Genomic DNA, 17788 nt, shown 5'->3' with positions numbered 1-17788 from the left:
AGAATCTAATTTCCATTCACGGCATAAAATAATATTAAAAGAACTCAGACCCCTTTTATGCCTGATGACTTTGGCTTCTATTGTCCCTAAATGTTATTACATCTCAGAGTCACAATGGTAAAGTTGAAAGATACCACTGCTAAAAAAAAAAAAAAAAAAAAAAAAAACTTCCACAGAATCAGATGCGAAAAAAAATATTCCCCTTTCACCTGAAGTATAAACAACCTTGCATTCATAATTTCATACACTTTCCTATAATCTCCTTATCTCTGATTCTGGCATGAATCCAACTGCAGAGTACAACCTATGATAAATGAGAGAATGAGCTTTCTCATTTATTAAATGAAGTCAGTGAGAGTTTCATCTGGCAAAGCATCACTGAAAGGAGAGAATCGAGGATGTTAATTTCAAGGAGAAGATTACTTTCAGAACATCCAACTCAAAAGAAGATAAAAAAGGTTGATATACTGCAATTAGTGCAGAGGCTCCTAGTGCACAAACAGAAGTTTCCTGAACTTCCCGTCATCACCATTATTATACTTTGGAAAGAATCAGAAGGGAGATGTGTGTGAACTCATGAGCAAGTCGAACTTGTTGATGCAGTTTATGCTCAGATTTTCAACTTTACTTCCTAACGTGATTTATTGGGTGCACCTTTATTCCACCAGATGTATCACTAAATTGATCCACTTGTATGGATGAAATGACCCATCACATCAGGAGATTGACCAGCTGCTCCAATGAGTTGATTAATTGTTTGAGATATATTGACAATTTGGCTTGACCCAAAGACTTGGACTTTGCAGTTGCAGGATTCTGAGTGTCGTATCCAAATGAAAAACACTAGGCTCCAATAGATAAAAGGTGCAAGGACATGGGCAGGCATTTCAGAGAGAAGGAAACAACTGGCTAATCAACATAATTTCAGCCTCATTAATAATTTAAAAAAATTAACAAGTACCAGTTTTCACTAGCCAAATTAGCAGACAGAACTGATGCAAAATAATTCATATCCTTTGACCCACTAATTCCACTGTGAGTATGGTCTCGTCAGAAAACAATCAATATGGAAAAATGTACACTAAGATATTCACTGCAGAGTTAGTTACGATTATGAGAATTTGGAAACTGAAATGTCCAAAAGTGTATGAAAGATTAAGATGATTATAAATGCTCAAAATAGAAAAACATGCAGCTATTTTCTTAAAATGATGCTTATGAAATGTTTATAAAAATGTAATATATACATAAAATCTATATTGCCTTAGACTATGCAGTGGCTACAGTTTGATAGCCTCTGTTCACCACATGGCTTTGTAGCATGACACTTTTGCTCTGCTATTTATCATATTCTCTTCATATCTCTTGGAAACATCCTTTTGATAAACACATTACTGCATTTTACTTGCTAGAATGGCAATAATGATTAATTTGAATGCATTTGTGCTTGTCACCCAACAGACATCAAATGATTCTCTAAGTACCCCTAGAATCTATGTGCTTCTCAAGTCTTTTGTAGTGTAACAATCCTTTAAATAGCAGATTTTTACTGCTAAATTCCGAATTCAATAACCATAAATAAGGAATAACACATCTTCACCTGCACATTTTTCACACTGAGCTCAGAGTAAAACATCATTTCTTATTTCCTTGATGCCTCCTGTCATTCCCAAGGAAAGACTGAACATACATTCAGAGAAGAAAGTTAAATGTTACTTCAAAATACAATTAAGCTTAAGGTTTTTCTCTTAGAACAAATGATTGCAGCCTGGAAATTTTGGTGGCTTAGTAAATCTTGGTGATCAAAGTGGCTTTCTATTACCTAACAAATAAAATTTGGACTCTCTTGTGTGGCACTGAAGACCTCTCCACTGTGCCTCTTATGCATGGGTCCATCTTCTTCCCATATTGCTTCCTCACATAAATGAAATGTCTTAAAAGACCAAGATATCCAATGTTTTATTGTCCTTTCTTACACCATATTCTTCATCCCGGAATGCCTCTTCCTATCTTCCACCACCACATTCCTTAACGGGAATGACTATAAATTTATTGGGGGCCTCCTATGTGCTGGGAACTTTTGGAAGCACTTGGGATACACCTTGAAGCAAAGCAGACAAAGGTCCCAGCCCTCACTGGAGTCTGCATCCCTGAATAGAAGAGACAGATGATAAACAATGGAGAATAATTAAGCAGAGGATACAGAATATAGAATATTAGAAGGTGAAAATGCTAAGTAAAAAACAAAACGAAAAAACACAGTAGGATAAGGGAGATTAGGAGTGCAGAAGATACAATGTAAGCTGTGGAGAAAATGTAGGCTCTAAATTAGCATTAAAATATGGGCTGCAAATGTCTGTGCTTTAGAGAAGAGAGTTAAATTTTATTTTTCAAGCAAAAGAAGTTGATTTATCTGAGATCACATGGCTAGTTAGTTCAGCCCAAAGGACTAGAACTCAAGTCTCCTGAAGGTCATTCCAATGTTCTTCCCCATTACAAGCTCTTGCTACATCTGTGTTACATATGGGGTAAAAAGAATGGGTTTGGGAATCAAAAGGTCCAAGGTTCAAGGCCTGTCTCTTGGACAAGTTACTTAACTCTTTTCCCTAAGACTTTTCTACCTAGAAAATGAAGATAATTACAGTACCTACATCACAGACATGCACAAAGGCAAGAGGAAATGATACACAGAAGACATTTTGACAGTGCCTGAAATATTGTAAGCACATGTTAAATGCTATTGTAACTTTTTGTTTGTTTTTAAATCTCATTAGAATACCAAACACCTATACCATAACAATGAACAGCAGATGCCAGCTTAGATATTAACATTAAATGAGCATCTACTGTATGTAAAAGTTTATACTGCTTAGAGATCTGTCATACATGTGATGAGTAAATTAGAAGCTTTCATTCCAGTGGCTTTTTTTATGTTGTTTTTTATAGGAAGCTGACTGCTAGAAGGTTACAGAGATCAAACAAAGCTGAAGGTCATGGTAGCAGATGCAGTTTTCCTTCTTAAAATAGTGGACTTGGACATTAGTTCATCTTTGACAAAAACTGACTTTTCACAATGCCCTCTAATTTTCTGGAAGAATAAATGCTTCAATTTCTTCCGCAATATAAAAAATCATACCAACCTGGAAAAAGGTATATTTTTATAAGAAGAACATCTTTCTGAAATTTATCCAGGCCTCCAATAAGAGCAATTTGAAATATATCTTAAGGTGTATTTCTATCCACAAACACACATCTGTATTTTTTAGGTACTCATCTGATAGCATCATACATGTTTTCTTCTAGACTCTAATCACCTTGAGGAAAGAACCAGTTTTTCTTTGCTCACAATTTCTAGCACACTGTTCCTAGCTTCACTCATAGTAGGAACAATAACTATTATGGAACAATAAATGTCTGGTCAACACATGGATCAATACATATCTGGTGCCTTGGCTTATCCTTAGTTGCTGAGAAGAGTCCTGATATATCACAAAAGAGGAAATAGTTTCCATATATTTCTGTATAAAGGCAGAAGCTAGAATAACAATGCCATTGTTATTGGTGGATCCTAATGAACCCATCTCTCATGTAGAATCTCCTTTCAATTCTATTCTATTCTATTCTATTCTATTTTTTTGCAATATAATTTTTTTCTTTTTTTTTTACAACTTTATTGGAGTATAATTGCTTCACAATGGTGTATTAGTTTCTGCTTTATAACAAAGTGAATCAGCTATACATATACATCTGTTCCCATATCCCTTCCCTCTTGCGTCTCCCTCCCTCCCACCCTCCCTATCCCACCCCTCCAGGTGGTCCCAAAGCACTGAGCTCATCTCCCTGTGCTATGCGGCTGCTTCCCACTAGCTATCCACCTTACGTTTGGTAGTGTATATATGTCCATGCCTCTCTCTCGCTTTGTCTATTCTATTCTATTGTACTCTATTCTATTCCATTCTATTCTACTGTATTTTTTGGCTGCGTCATACCATACGGCATGTGGGATCTTAGTTCCCCGACCAGGGATCGAACCCGTGTCCCCTGCATTGGAAGCATGGAGTCTTAACTACTGGACTGCCAGGGAAGTCCCTCTCTTTTCACTTTAATTTTGGGCTTGGCGGTATGACTTGCTCTGAGGTAATGACCTCAACGAGTATCACAGAAGCAGAGCTTGATAAGCATTTACACACTGGGGCTGGCTTGTCTTTCTGCATTGCTCCCTTTTGGAGCGCATCCATCATGCAGTAAGAAAGCCTGTCTAGCCTAACGATGGCTGAGATGTCACATGGAGGAGAAGTGAGATGCCTCAGCCAACTAGCATCAACTGCCAGCCACGAGGATGAGATTATCTTGGACGTTTCATGTCCTGGATGAGCCACCATCTGATTGTAGCCTCACGTATAACCCCAGCTAACAACACACTGAGCAGAAGAACCACTCACTGAGCCCAACCAACCCCAAGATCACAAGAAAGAATAAACCATTGTTGTTTTAAGCCACAGCACTCCAGGTTGTTTGATGTGCAGTAACAGATAACTGAAACATAAAGGAAAAGATCACATACTTAAGAGTCAGACAAGCGGGGGTCCTAGACTCCCTCTGCCACCTACCAGTTTTGAGACCTCTTGGCTCATTGCAGAAACTATTACAATTTAGTTTCTTCATCTATAGAGTGAATAAAGACACCAACCTCACAGAATTTCTGTGAACAAGAAATGAATTAATGCCACACCTAGCAAGCACCCCCAAGATAGTTAGCTGTCATTGTGAGCACTGCTGAGGTAATAGAAATAATGTGGACTTAATTTCTTTTTAAAAAAATTTTTCTTTGGGGCTTTCCTGGTGGCGCAGTGGTTGGGAGTACACCTGCCAATGCGGGGGACGCAGGTTCATGCCCCGGTCCGGGAAGATCCCACACACCATGGAGCGGCTGGGCCCGTGAGCCATGGCTGCTGAGCCTGCACGTCCGGAACCTGTGCTCCACAATGGGAGAGGCCACAGCGGTGGGAGGCCCACATACCGCAAAATAAATAAAATAAAATAAAATAAATTTTCTTTTAACTTTTGTTGGAGTATAGTTGATTTATAATGTTATGTTAGTTTCAGGTATACAGCAAAGTGAACCAGCTATACGTACACATATATCCATTCTTTTTTAGATTCTTTTTCCATATCCATATAGGCCATTACAGAGTATAATATGGACTTAATTTCTTGGTAGTGTTATTGATGCAAATCTCATTTGGTAGTTCAATCTGAGCTATATATTTTATCACTTTTCGTCACTGTCTCCTTAGCCTCTGTCAGATCCAGACCTTAAGAAAAGTGTTAGGAAAGTAAATGGAAAAGACTCTATTTCAGACAAGCCTCTTAACCACTTTTCCCAACAACCTGGCCTCCACTCTCATTCCCCCACCACAATCTCTCATCCACCCAGGAGCCAAAGTGACCTGTCCAAATTCTTAAAACAATTCCCATCACTCCAACTTTAAACCTACCTATGGTCTGGCACTGGTACCTGAATGAATCCCAAAGCCCTTCATCTGAGCCAGAATCCTAGCTGACCATCACCACATCCCTCTCTCATTGCAGAAGGGAAAGAGGAGGGCCAGGCAATGTCCTCTCCAGCAAAACCAGTCATCTTGCTTCTTCAAATGCCCAGAGCTCTCCCTGACTCAGTGCTTTCCTTTCCCTGTTCCTGCTACTTGCACCAGATGTTCACATCTCTCAGGCATCATTCAGAGATAAGCTCAGATGCCACCTCAGAAAAGCCTTCCCTGATTAGCTCAAGCAACCCACATCCTCAGTCCTTCAACCACCAGCTGCTCTCAGTTACAGTACCCTTGTTTTGTTTTGTTTTCTTTCTTCCTCTCTTAGAACTTGACATAATTTTCATGATTTGTGTTTGCAGGCTCACTGCCTAATTTCCCTTCTGGCAGATGAAAGTCCTGTGATATCAGGGTCATATTACATGACGTGGAAATAATGTGAAGTTTAAATTACAGTGTCCATAAGTAAAGTCTTATTAGAACACAGTCACATTTATTGTCTGTGGCTCCCATTGCTTTAAGATGACAGCATTGAATACTTGTAACAGAGACCACATGGCCCACAAAACCTACAATATTTACTATCACACAACACACACAGCTGACCCTGGCCTTGAGCAGTGTATGACTTATTACAGGTGACCAATCTGTATAAATCCGAGGGACCTTTTAAAAGGAAAAAAATACCCAACAGTGAAATCTTCCAGGACCCAGGCACAGGCAACATCTGACCAGGAATACTTTTCCCCACGAAAAGCCAGTTAAGTACAAGTTTCTGCCTAGGCCCTCAGAAGTCTTCCAGGTTCTTTATTCTTCTCTGAAGGCCTTGTGTTTCCATAAAGAGCAGAATTCGAAGTCTGTGTTCTCATCAAGGGTTCTAACTGATCCACACACAGAGAAAAGCTAAATGAATAACACTGAAGATGTTTGGAAAAACTAAACACAGATTTCTTAATAAACCCGAAAATAGCTTAATAAAGCTGAAAATAGGCTCCTGGAATCCCAAGGCATGTTTATTTCTGTTTAAATAGATGACTTAGCATAGACTGTTATCACCTCAGCAGGGATCCTGAGAGAAGTACTTTCCTCCTCCTGTGCATTTTAAGCTCTTTTCCAATGAAATTCAGCTGGATTCTATAAAAAGCATCTGTCAATCTGGAGGAAAACAATCACCATGGCCAAGTAATGCTAATACCCTCAGCTGTCCATTTCTGGAGTGCTCTAAACAGACAGGAAATAGGCTCACTGGAGAAGATCAAGAGTTTGACAATCTTTTTTGTAGAAAGGTGGCTTCTTGGAAAAAGAAGATGAAAATATCGGGTGGAAGAGTGATAAGATTATTCTCACTGGAAATGCTGTTGTGGTGGTTTGTTTATTTACCTGAACCAGAGGAGTGTGGTGAATGTTCAAGCCATGGGCATGCCTTTTGCTACCATGACAGAGAAGACGTATGTGCAACTACGACAGATCCCAGGCAGAGCCTAGCCTATGGGCAGCTTCTCAGGGCCAATAGGGGAGTAGATGATGCCACTGCCATTAGGATGAAAGATGACTGAGGAGGGCAACAGATACAATGCCAAACGAAATGCAAGGCCATTTCCAGAAGGAGTGAGAAACCAAAATGGTATCAGAGCAGGGAGCTCACTCTGGAGCTGATCACCAAGGAAGAAAAGACGACATATTTCTAGAGATCTAGTTCACTATCAAGGAGGCATTTGAGAGAGATGAAGGAAACAAGAAGGGTGCTGGAAAGAACAAAATGATGAACCGTGTTCACAGAGATACTGACAGAGAAAAACATGAAAAAAAACAGAAAGCCTTTGAAGAGCAGCGTTGGGCTGAGAAGGAGCTTAAGAACAATAATAAATCTTCCTAATCACAAGAATTAGAGTCAACTATGATGAAGCGTCTTATCAGGTTCACTAATCAATGTAAAGAGTTCATTCCAAAAAAATCACTTCACAGAAAAATCAGATGCTCCCCTTAAACCTTGAAAATCTTACCTTTTAGATAAACATCATTAGGGCAAGGTTTTGTAGGTAAAATGAGTTCAACAGTAATTACATGCAAAATAAGAAAGGATGGGAGTTAAGAGTAAAAGCTGTGAGTATCAGGTAATGGGCAGATAAGTGGCTTGTGATGGTATTAAGAGCTCTCCCAGTCAGGGTCCTCCCCTTCTGTCTCCTACTTCTCCTTTCTTCCTTCCTTTCTTTCTTTCTTTCTCTCTCTCTCTCTCTCTCTCTCTCTCTCTCTCTCTCTCTCTCTCTCTCTCTCTCTCTCTCCCCTCCCTCCCTCTCTCCCTCTCTCCCTCTCTCCCTCTCTCCCCCATAGAGGCACAACTTACTCTGGGAAAATTTCTGATTTCTCCTCTTCTGTGCTCTCATGGCACCTTGCTTATACCTCTATTACAATACTTATCACACTCCATTTTGTACCTCAGAGATACTGCAGGTTCGGTTCCAGACCACCACAATAAAGCAAAAATTGCAATAAAGCGAGTCACACAAATGTTCTGGTTTCTCAGTGCATGTAAAATTTATGTTTACACCATACTGTAGTTTATGAAGTATACCATAGCATTATGTCTAAAAACACAAGGTACATTCCTTGATTTAAAAAAAATTATTGCTAAAAAATGCTGACCACCATCTGATCATCAGCAAGTCGTAATCTTTCTGCAATCATAACATCAAAGATCACTGATCACAGATCACCATAACAAATATACTAATAAAAACGTTTGAAATATTGCAAGAATTTTACCAAAATGATACAGAGACACAAAGTGAACAAATGCTGTTGGAAAAATGGTGTCAACAGACTTGCTTGATGTGGGGTTGCCACTAAACTTCAAGTTGTTAAAAACACAATAAAGTGATGAACAATAAAACAAGGTATGACTGTAATTCCTGGATGATTGTTGATTCCCTCAGCCCTGAGGGATCCTCAAGAGAAAGGACATTGATAGGCAAGCTGCACCCTCAGTGGTTTGCACAGCACCCAGCTCAAAGCAAGTGTTCAATGGAGGACAAACAACACTGAGGAACAAGTGAATAAGTAAAAGAACAGATGGATGAAGTTACTGTGCAACAAGTACCTTGCTGCTGGCAAGAATAAAATTGGCATCCAAATAACCTAATTCCATCACAATATGAATACCTTGAAAAGGATCAATCCCAGAGACTTTTCTTACCGTGGAGTAAACACGTTATTTATAAACCAGGCTTTCCAACATCTTTTTCTGGTATTAGGCATATAGTTGATTTGTGACACCATGCTTTTTCACAGAAATTACATCTTTTATCAATCTGAAAAATCAAACCTAGATAAGTACCCTAGGTATGGCTCCAGCCACAGCCTTAAATAGTTAAATATTATTTCATTTGAAATTCCTTTGCATTTTTTCCACAGTACTACTAATATTCCCAGAAATCTCGACTTCTTCCTTTGCTATTATAGATTTCTGCACAATAACTTCAAAATCTATTTTCTTTCATTTTTCTCATTTCCCATGTTCCATTTAGGAGATAATGTAAATGCCTAAATAGGAAGCAACTCCAAATATAAGGAAAATGATTCCTTTTTTATCAGTGATAAGATCTAAAAAAGAAAACAGGAAGAAAAAGTATTCTGGGCAAAGTTGAAGAACTCTGAGGGACATATTAATTAGATAACTATCTATGCATACTATTTGATTTATGGATTCAGTTATTACACATAGTTGTTTTGAATGCATTATTTAATAGGTGATATTAAATAATAGATTAATTTAGAATTATTACTTTTTCCTTTACCATGACATTGAAATAATTTCATTTAATCTCTTCCCACGAATCTTGACCTCAAGGTCTTCCCCAACCCAGAGTCATTTTTCAAGTTCTCTAAAGTTTTCCAAACCTATCATCATCCCATCTGTCTAAGTTGTTTGAGATAAAGCACTTTTTGAATCTGTATTTGACGCTTTCATTGGAAATCTCAAGCAAAGTCACAAGAATCCAGTTGTATAATATTAGGATTTATTTCCCCATTTGTCTAGTAGGTAAATATATATGATCTCCACAGTGTGACCAAAACCTGAAATTTGTCATTAAGTGATTTTTAAAAGGTACATATATAATGACCCTCAATACTTGCAATTATGACAATATGCTCCCAGGAATAATGACTCACTTTTGGTTGAGGGATATTTTTTTTGCCTCCTTTAAAAATTTATTCTACAGATAATTTCTATAAAAGCCCCAAACTGGCATAGCTAATGTCCTTTTTTTTCCTACTCCAAATACTTTGTCATTCAAAATCAAAGAACTGACAGAACACCTGTTAATAGAAGAACATTCTAAGGATTTGAATTTAAGGGAATTCTTTTTTTCTGAGGGATAAAAAAGGGGGAAATACCTTGTACTTGAACATACACAATATTTTCTTTCTCCCTTGAGGTAATCTTTCTCCTTTGTGGCAACAACCATTCATTTACATCTATTTGGCATGAACTAAATTTGGCACTAGCTCTAGCAAACCAGATGCTTAAGCAGATGAAAGCCCAGACTAATGTCTTTCTCAGTAGACACTGTTTTTACTCAGACTGTGTTGGTTTTTAAGCATTTGCAAAATTGGTAACAAGATATTACAATTTTTTTTTTTTTTTTTTTTTTTGCGGTACGCGGGCCTCTCACTGCTGTGGCCCCTCCCCTTGCGGAGCACAGGCTCTGGACGCGCAGGCTCAGCGGCCATGGCTCACAGGCCCAGCTGCTCAGCGGCATGTGGGATCTTCCCAGTCCGGAGCACGAACTCGTATCCCCTGCATCGGTAGGCGGACTCTCAACCACTGCACCACCAGGGAAGCCCAGATATTCCAATTTTTAAATTGCTTTGTGAAGTTGAGTCATTTTTGTTTTCCATTTTCAATGTGTCTCTTTTCTCTTTTCCTTGCATTTCTTAGAGCAATCATAAATGCAATATATGTAGCTTCCCATGTCAGCATAAGCAAATTCATTTCGATGTGAAGAAGACTTTACTGCATTGAGTCCCCAGGTTATGCAAGTTGTCAGACAAACTCCAAGAACCAAGTGTCCCCCTTCAAAAAATTTCTAGCTCTGTAACAGCTTCCCGCAGATATTTTACATATTCTCAGCTGAGCCCCCAGTAATACTGTCAGTTTCTTGCAACCTCTGTAATGATCCAGAACTGGATAAATTTATTCAAAATTCTCCTCTTTGCAAAATTCAGCATTTCTTTTCCACTTCCTATCATTATTTTATTCTCTTATTTCAACAACACATCATTTCTTTTCCATGTTTTGTCTTTTTTGATCTGCCATTACTACTAAGAAACAGTTCGACTATTTGATTTACCATATCCAACATGTGATGCTTGATTCTGGCACTATTCTCCTGATTATCTAGATATTCTGCTTTCTCATCCTGGGCTATCTACACAACCTAAAATGTGGGGAAGCAGTTTAGTAATAGTGGTTAGACACTGGTGCCACTGGCTTGATTTTAATCCTGGCTCCACTATTTAAAATCTGATTGACCTTGAGCAAGTCAGTTACCTTTTCTGTGCTTCGGTTTCTTTGTCAATATAATTGACTCATATGAGGATTAAATGAGTTAATATATGTAAATCATCTAAGACAGTACCTAACATAATATTAAGGGTTCAAAAAATGTTAGCAATAACTTTTCCTATAGATTACATTAGGAGATAGCTGTAGTATAATGAACAGAGATCTATTGATGAAACCTAATCGACTTTCATATAAGAGTATGAGAAATTCACCATGTACAAACCGTCATGACCATTTAAACACCTGGGTTCTAGAGCCACAGTGCCAGAACTAGAACTCAGGCTTCACCGCCTGTTAATTGTGTGATCTTAGACCAATTTTTTAACATCTACATGCCTCAGTTTTCTCATCTATAAAATTGGGAATACAATAATAATCATCTGAGAATTAAATAAAATTCTCATCTAATATGAGAATTAAATAAAATTCTTCATGCAAAGCATGAAGAATTATGCATGGCACATAAGAAACAAAAAAATTATTAGCTAAAATCATTATTATCTTCAATCCAATTTGGTAGGTATTTAATTAGTACCTACTACATACAATGCACTATGTTGAGTAATACAAGATCCAGAACATGGGCTAAAATATCCCTATCCTCAAGGAGCATATAATTTATTAAGGCTCAAGTCAAGTAGATAAAAAATTAATACAAGACAAAATGTGAAATGAACAAGTTCAAAAGTCCAATAAAAGGGTTTTGTGTATTCAGAGAGGATAAGGGGAGTACATCTGGATGGGGGTAATCAGAAACCTTCTCGTAAAGGAAGTACTTTTGGAACCTTGAATAATGGGTAGACTTGTAATAGGCAGAGACTCAACTGGGAAATTCCTTAATGAGAGGAATTACATTACATAGAAGGAAAAGAAAAGGTTGTACTTAGGTAAATGAAGGTATCTATATTGCCTGGAACATTATCTAGGAAAATTGGAACTTTTAAGAGTGGAAAGACAGTGTGAGCTAAAATTATGGAGGGTTTTGAATACATTACAAATTGAGGGAACAGAGTAATGGAAATCTAAACACTGCTTTAAGGAGATTTGTCTGATGCCAATGTTGAAAATGAACTAGAATGAAGGAAAAGAAGGAAGAGGTGAACAACCCGGTCTCCTTTTGTGTTCCTTAATTGTGATTTAAGTGGCTTACAGTAAAACAAAATATAAGAAGGTGAAATTAATAGAGCAAAATACATTAAAATCAAGTAATAGAATGACAAGAGAAAATTTCAGAGAGGAAAAAATTGCTGAAGGCTTTTTCCTGTGCCTGCTAGTAGCCAAGGCAATAAGGGAAACTTTCAATTGATTAAATACCTCACATTATCTAGTAGAAGAAAGGCACAAATTCATGGTGAAAAACACAGGTTTTCCCGGTTCTTAGGGGAATCTTCCCTGTTGACATTTTAAACAGATTCATTGTTTTCCCCAAAATTCAGAGATGTCCCCTAACAAGATTTTGAATACCAGAAAGCTGAAGTAAGAATGTTAAAACATCCTTCTAGAAAACCAAATCTATGAAGATGGTGGTGAGGAAAGATATTTACAGAGTGATACCGTTTAGCTGTCCAACTTTGTATTGATATTTATTGATAGCAGAATTTAGCTTTAAACAAAGCAGAATAAACTGACAAACCTAAGATAAAAATTATGTAACAATAATACAGAAATCTTCTCAAGAAACAAAGGCAGGCTGCCAACTACCCGTTTTATGGCCTTGAGGGCTTTAGTGCTCTCTAGAGAGAAGCAATCTTGTAAAGGTTCATAGACTGGAGCCAAACAGGAGAATTTTGCAGTAGATTAGTTCTTCCAATCCTCCACTCCTACCTGGGAATTCAGCCCATTCTTTTCTTCCTTCCTTTGACCTTCCTTCCTATTTCCTTCCATTAATATTTAGAATGAGCATATGCTAAGAGCTTGTCCCTGTCCTAGGTGCTGATGCTATGGTGATCAATGACTCAATTGCCCCTGTTGCCAAGGAACACATTATATAATAAGGTTGATGGGAAGGAAAGCATGTAATGACAACTGGAGAGAAAAATACTAAATAGGATACACAGAGGACTCTGGGGGAACTGGGAGTTCCTCCCTTCAATCTCAGCAGGGAATGGAAAGAGCTAGTCAAGGAAGGCTTCCCAAAGGTGGTGACAATTACATCTAGTCCTCTAGATGACAAGGAGATCATCTCCTGAAGGGGAGAAGAAGCAAGACCACATACAAAGGCCTGAACTAGAAAGAATACATGGCTCTTTGACAGTGAGCTCTGCTTGCACTCTCTTGTGCCATTTTGTATTGTTATTGGGATGGGGAGAGGGGGTAGAAATGGTGAACCTGGAGAAGGAAGCAGAGATCAGAATATGGAAGGTCTTTCATGCTGTGTTCAGGTGACTTTCTTTCAACGCCAAAAGAAAGCTGTTCAATGAGAATTGTTAGGTAAGGAAGTGACATGATCCTATTTCGCTTTTAGAAAGTTCAGGCTGAGTGCACTGTAGAAATAGATTTAAGTGGACTAAACTATAGGCAGGACACAAGGTAGAGAAGGAACAGAGATTGGGAAGTCACCAAAGATGAGAAAGGCTAATGAGAAAGGAGGGGTAAGTGAGAAAGAAGAGAGATGGCTGGATTCAAGAAATAAAAAGGAGAGAGATAAGGGGACTTGATGAATAAGCAGATATGGTTTGCTACCCTAGTTGAAAGTCAGTTACAAACCCATAATAGAATAATAGGTAAAGTAACTTATCCAGTAAATTCCAAAGACAGTAATGAATTGATAGCATTTCCCAGTTCTCCTCAGAACTAGCTTTTAGAATGGTATCTAATGGATACTAATGAAAATAATAATTTATAAACTATACCAAGCACTAACCATTGGACAGGCACAGTGCTACCAGCTTTATGTGTATCTTCTTGCTCTATTTTCCCAACAACACTATGAGGTAGGTACAGTTATTATCTCATGTTACATATAAGAAAAGTTAGGCAGTATCACCCATATCATTCATTTTTTGGTTGATTCAATAAACATATTACTTATTTTGTATGTACCAGTCATTATGTTAGGGGATACAGAGGACAAGGAAAAAGAATACATGGTATTTACCCTAGAGATGTTCATAGCTAAGTGGGAATATCAAATACTGATAAATGGAAAATTCCACTGTGGTGTGTTAGGTGCCATCACAGCAGTCTGGTCCAAAAACTATGGGAAGATTTTGGAAACAGTCATCTTTAACAAAGAGGGGAAACTTCAGCTCAAATGTACCTATCAGCATAAATTCCCATTGTCAGATAAAAGCCAATAGTTGGGCTACTGTCTGAAGTTGGGCTGGCTGTGCGATGAGTAAATTTCCCTAGCCATGAGAGAAAGGGGTACAGAGTGGGGAGAGTGGGTTAAGGTAGTACGGGTTCATGTAGCATTGGAGGTAGGGGGACTTCAAGCCAAAAATCCATCCCTTCTCCACTCATCAAGCCATGCCTCTGGTTCCAGGTCTATATCTGCCCAGAGGAAAGCACCATACAGGTCAGTGGCAGCCATGGCCAATGACATGTTTAGTGTCCAATAAAAGGAATACCATCATTATTTTATAATTGACTTCTCCCTGCTTGCCTTGTTCTTCAAGAAAGACTTCTAGATAGGGTTGAAGGTAGTCATTTCCTCCTCAAATTAAATCCCCTCAAACTAGAGCTTGGTTTTCCAAACCCTGAGCCCTGACATTATACATAACGAGGATAGGTGAGATTAAGGTAATATAAGACAGAGCCTTTTGGAAACCATAAGGACTTTTTCAGGTCTCAGTCCAATGTCTTTAACTTATGGCCCAAGAACCATGGTAGGATCCAAGGGTTATAGCTGAGACACAGAGGTTTCCAAAATATTATTAAGGATTTACTGTTTTTCTCAATCTCCCTTCTATCTGCAAGCTATTCCTGCCGATAAAACTGCTGTAAATTTTTATAGTCATTGCTTTTATTTCCTACTTGAGTAATAAATATTTCCCAGCACTAATAAAATTATCATTTTTGTTTGTGTTTCTCCCACCTATGACAGAATTACTGTAAATAAAATATATTATAATAAAATGACAGTAAACATTCAAACGAGCTTAGTGTTTTTCATTTTCTTATGTACACTCTCTCTTTGAAAGAGAGATTAAAAGAAAGTAAACCATGGAAGATTGTAAAGCAGTGAGCATGGAGTTTACAGTCCATGGTTCTAGTTGTATAGCAAAGAGTCATGTGCCCAGCGCCTGTTAACTGGGTATATAATGTCTAGACTCTTGAGCTTAGAGGCTCAAGGAAGGAATTCAAGAACCCCCTTTGCAGGAGTGCTGCGGTACTCAGAGATGCCCATGTTTGAAAAATTACACCGGTAAAAATTCCTTCCTCACATAAACAAGACCAGGGGAAAAAATAGGATACCTAGGAGGGAGTGGAAGCATTCTGAACTAGCTCAGCTTTATGGTACCTTATTTATTATTAAAATGACAATGTATATTTTGTAGGCAAATTTTATTGCACCAATTAACTCATTAACAACCTCTAGAGAGAAGCCAGACTCCTTTGCAGGCTGGTTTGAAGAATTTTAATGACCCAGATAAGAGAAAATCAGTGTGCCAAGTTCTGGAAAAGACCCAGGACTCTACGAACAACTTTGATTTATTCACTGTATCATCTCACAGAAAAGTGTGAATTGTGGATTAAAATAGAGAAGAATTCCTCAATATAGAGACAACAAAATAGGTATGGCAAATTTAAACCAGCAATGTTCATGGCATTTATGGCATTCAAATTTAATAGAAAAAAAATCAGACTTGATTCCCTCCCCCTACCTCTTCTAAGTTGGAACAGGAGCTAGTTTACTCTAGAGTCCACATTAGCCAAGCTGGCTGGGCTTCCTGACTGGGTAGAGTAATGTAAAGTGTGGGACAGGAAGGAATTTGAAGGCTAGCTCAGCCTCTAAGGCACTGACTGTTTAATTGGCGACACTGATGTCATCTAAGGTATTTTGAATGACATCCGATGTGGTATCCTGGCCTCCAATGTCTGGAGTTTGGATGTCTTTGTTTTCCATGGATGCCAAGGCTGCAATACGAATGGAGGTGGCATAGGAATGGAACTTGAGGTAATCCAGAATGATACAACTTCCCAGCAGCATGGCAGTAGGGTTGGCCACAGTTTTACTGGTTATAGTCTTGCCTGATTGCCTTCAGGCCATTTCAAACACCGCATATATGTGGCCATAGTTGGCACTAGGCACAAGGCCTGCTCCCCCAACCAACTCTGTGCAGACGTTATTGACAATGTTGCCATAAAGACTGGGCATCACCATGACATCAAACTGCTGGGGCCAGGATACCAGCTGCATGGTGGCATTATCCATAATCATGCCCTCAAAAATGAGCTGAGGATAGCAGGATGCCACCTCCCGACAGCACTGGAGGAAGAGACCATCTCCCAGTTTCATGATGTTGGCCTTGTGCACAGCCGTCACTTTTTCACACCCCATCTGCTGGGCCAGCTAGAAAGCATATTCAGCAACATGCAAAGGCTTGGCCTTAGGAATGATCTTTAAGGCTCTCTATCACTCCTTTCACACTCGCATGCTCCAGGTTGCTGTATTCACCTTCTGTGCTTTCCCGAACAACTAAGATATCTATGTCTTGTGCCTAGTTTCCACACCCAGTAGACTCTTAAAACGAACGATGCTGGCATAGAGATCTAGAGTACTGAGAAACACACTTTTGTGATTTGTGAGATGATGGTAGGTTGTAGTCAGTTTCAGAGTTGCCCATCAAGGCCACGTGGTTTTGATGGACGGCCATCATAGCACTGTGAACTTCTTCCTCTTCACTAGAAGTGGAGGTAACCTACACCTCCTCAAAGTCCACGGGCACACACACGTCTGAACACATTCTTGATGTGCAGCATAAGTTCAGGTCCAATGCCATCCCCAGGAATCACAGTCACAGTGTGCCACCCACCATACTTAGCTGCTGGAGGAATGTTGTGTTTAAAAGAGAAGCTCCTCAGTGAGGTCTCATGGCCAAGGAAAATCTCCCAAGAGTGGCCTAGAATAGTTGGTGGGAACATGGCCTTCACAGAGCACCTGGCAGCTGTCAGCATCTTCAGTGCCATGATCCATAAGTGGAGATTTAATTTATGTAAAAATACGTGCTTTTCCTCTTGGCTTGAACTGGCTTCTTTTGGTGGAATTCTAGATCCAAAATTCTTGCCTCGGTCACAGTTGTCTCTCCTTCCTTGTACTCTATTTTGGACAGACATTCTACTGCAGTGAGAGACAGAGTACTAGTCACAAGGAGATGTGTTATAGAATAGAAAATACACTTTGGAATTGGACAATTCATTAAGCACATTCAATGTACCCATATGATATACTTAAAAATAGACTTCATATTTTATAACACTTTTAGGTTCACAGAAAATTTGAATGGCAGGTATAGAGATTTCCCATACAAAGATTTCCTTGTCTCAAAACTACAAATCAGCCCTTCTGTTTATTTTTTTTCCCAGAAAGCTAGCTATTAAACAAGTACCAGCACACCATTGTTAATACCTTCTCCCAAGTAATATGTTTCCTTCACTGGGATTAGCACTTCATGTCAGGTCTGTCGGAAATTTAAATCTTTTTCTAATAAGTTCAAACAATTTATTATTC

The 17788-nt window shown here is 38.7% G+C and overlaps 1 protein-coding gene and 1 pseudogene across 3 annotated transcripts in view; both read right to left on the bottom strand.

The window, feature by feature from the left end:
- Positions 1–17788, bottom strand: part of NELL1 (neural EGFL like 1) — a 911833-nt gene that overhangs the window by 280771 nt on the left and 613274 nt on the right. The gene's annotated exons all lie outside the window — the stretch shown is intronic.
- LOC132493219 (isocitrate dehydrogenase [NAD] subunit gamma, mitochondrial-like) lies at positions 16085–17247 on the bottom strand (annotated as a pseudogene).

Source organism: Mesoplodon densirostris, chromosome 7, assembly GCF_025265405.1.
Source record: "Mesoplodon densirostris isolate mMesDen1 chromosome 7, mMesDen1 primary haplotype, whole genome shotgun sequence".
NCBI classification, from domain to species: Eukaryota; Metazoa; Chordata; class Mammalia; order Artiodactyla; family Ziphiidae; genus Mesoplodon; species Mesoplodon densirostris.
Note: the sequence above shows the minus strand (reverse complement) of the source record. Positions and strands in the feature narration are given on the sequence as shown.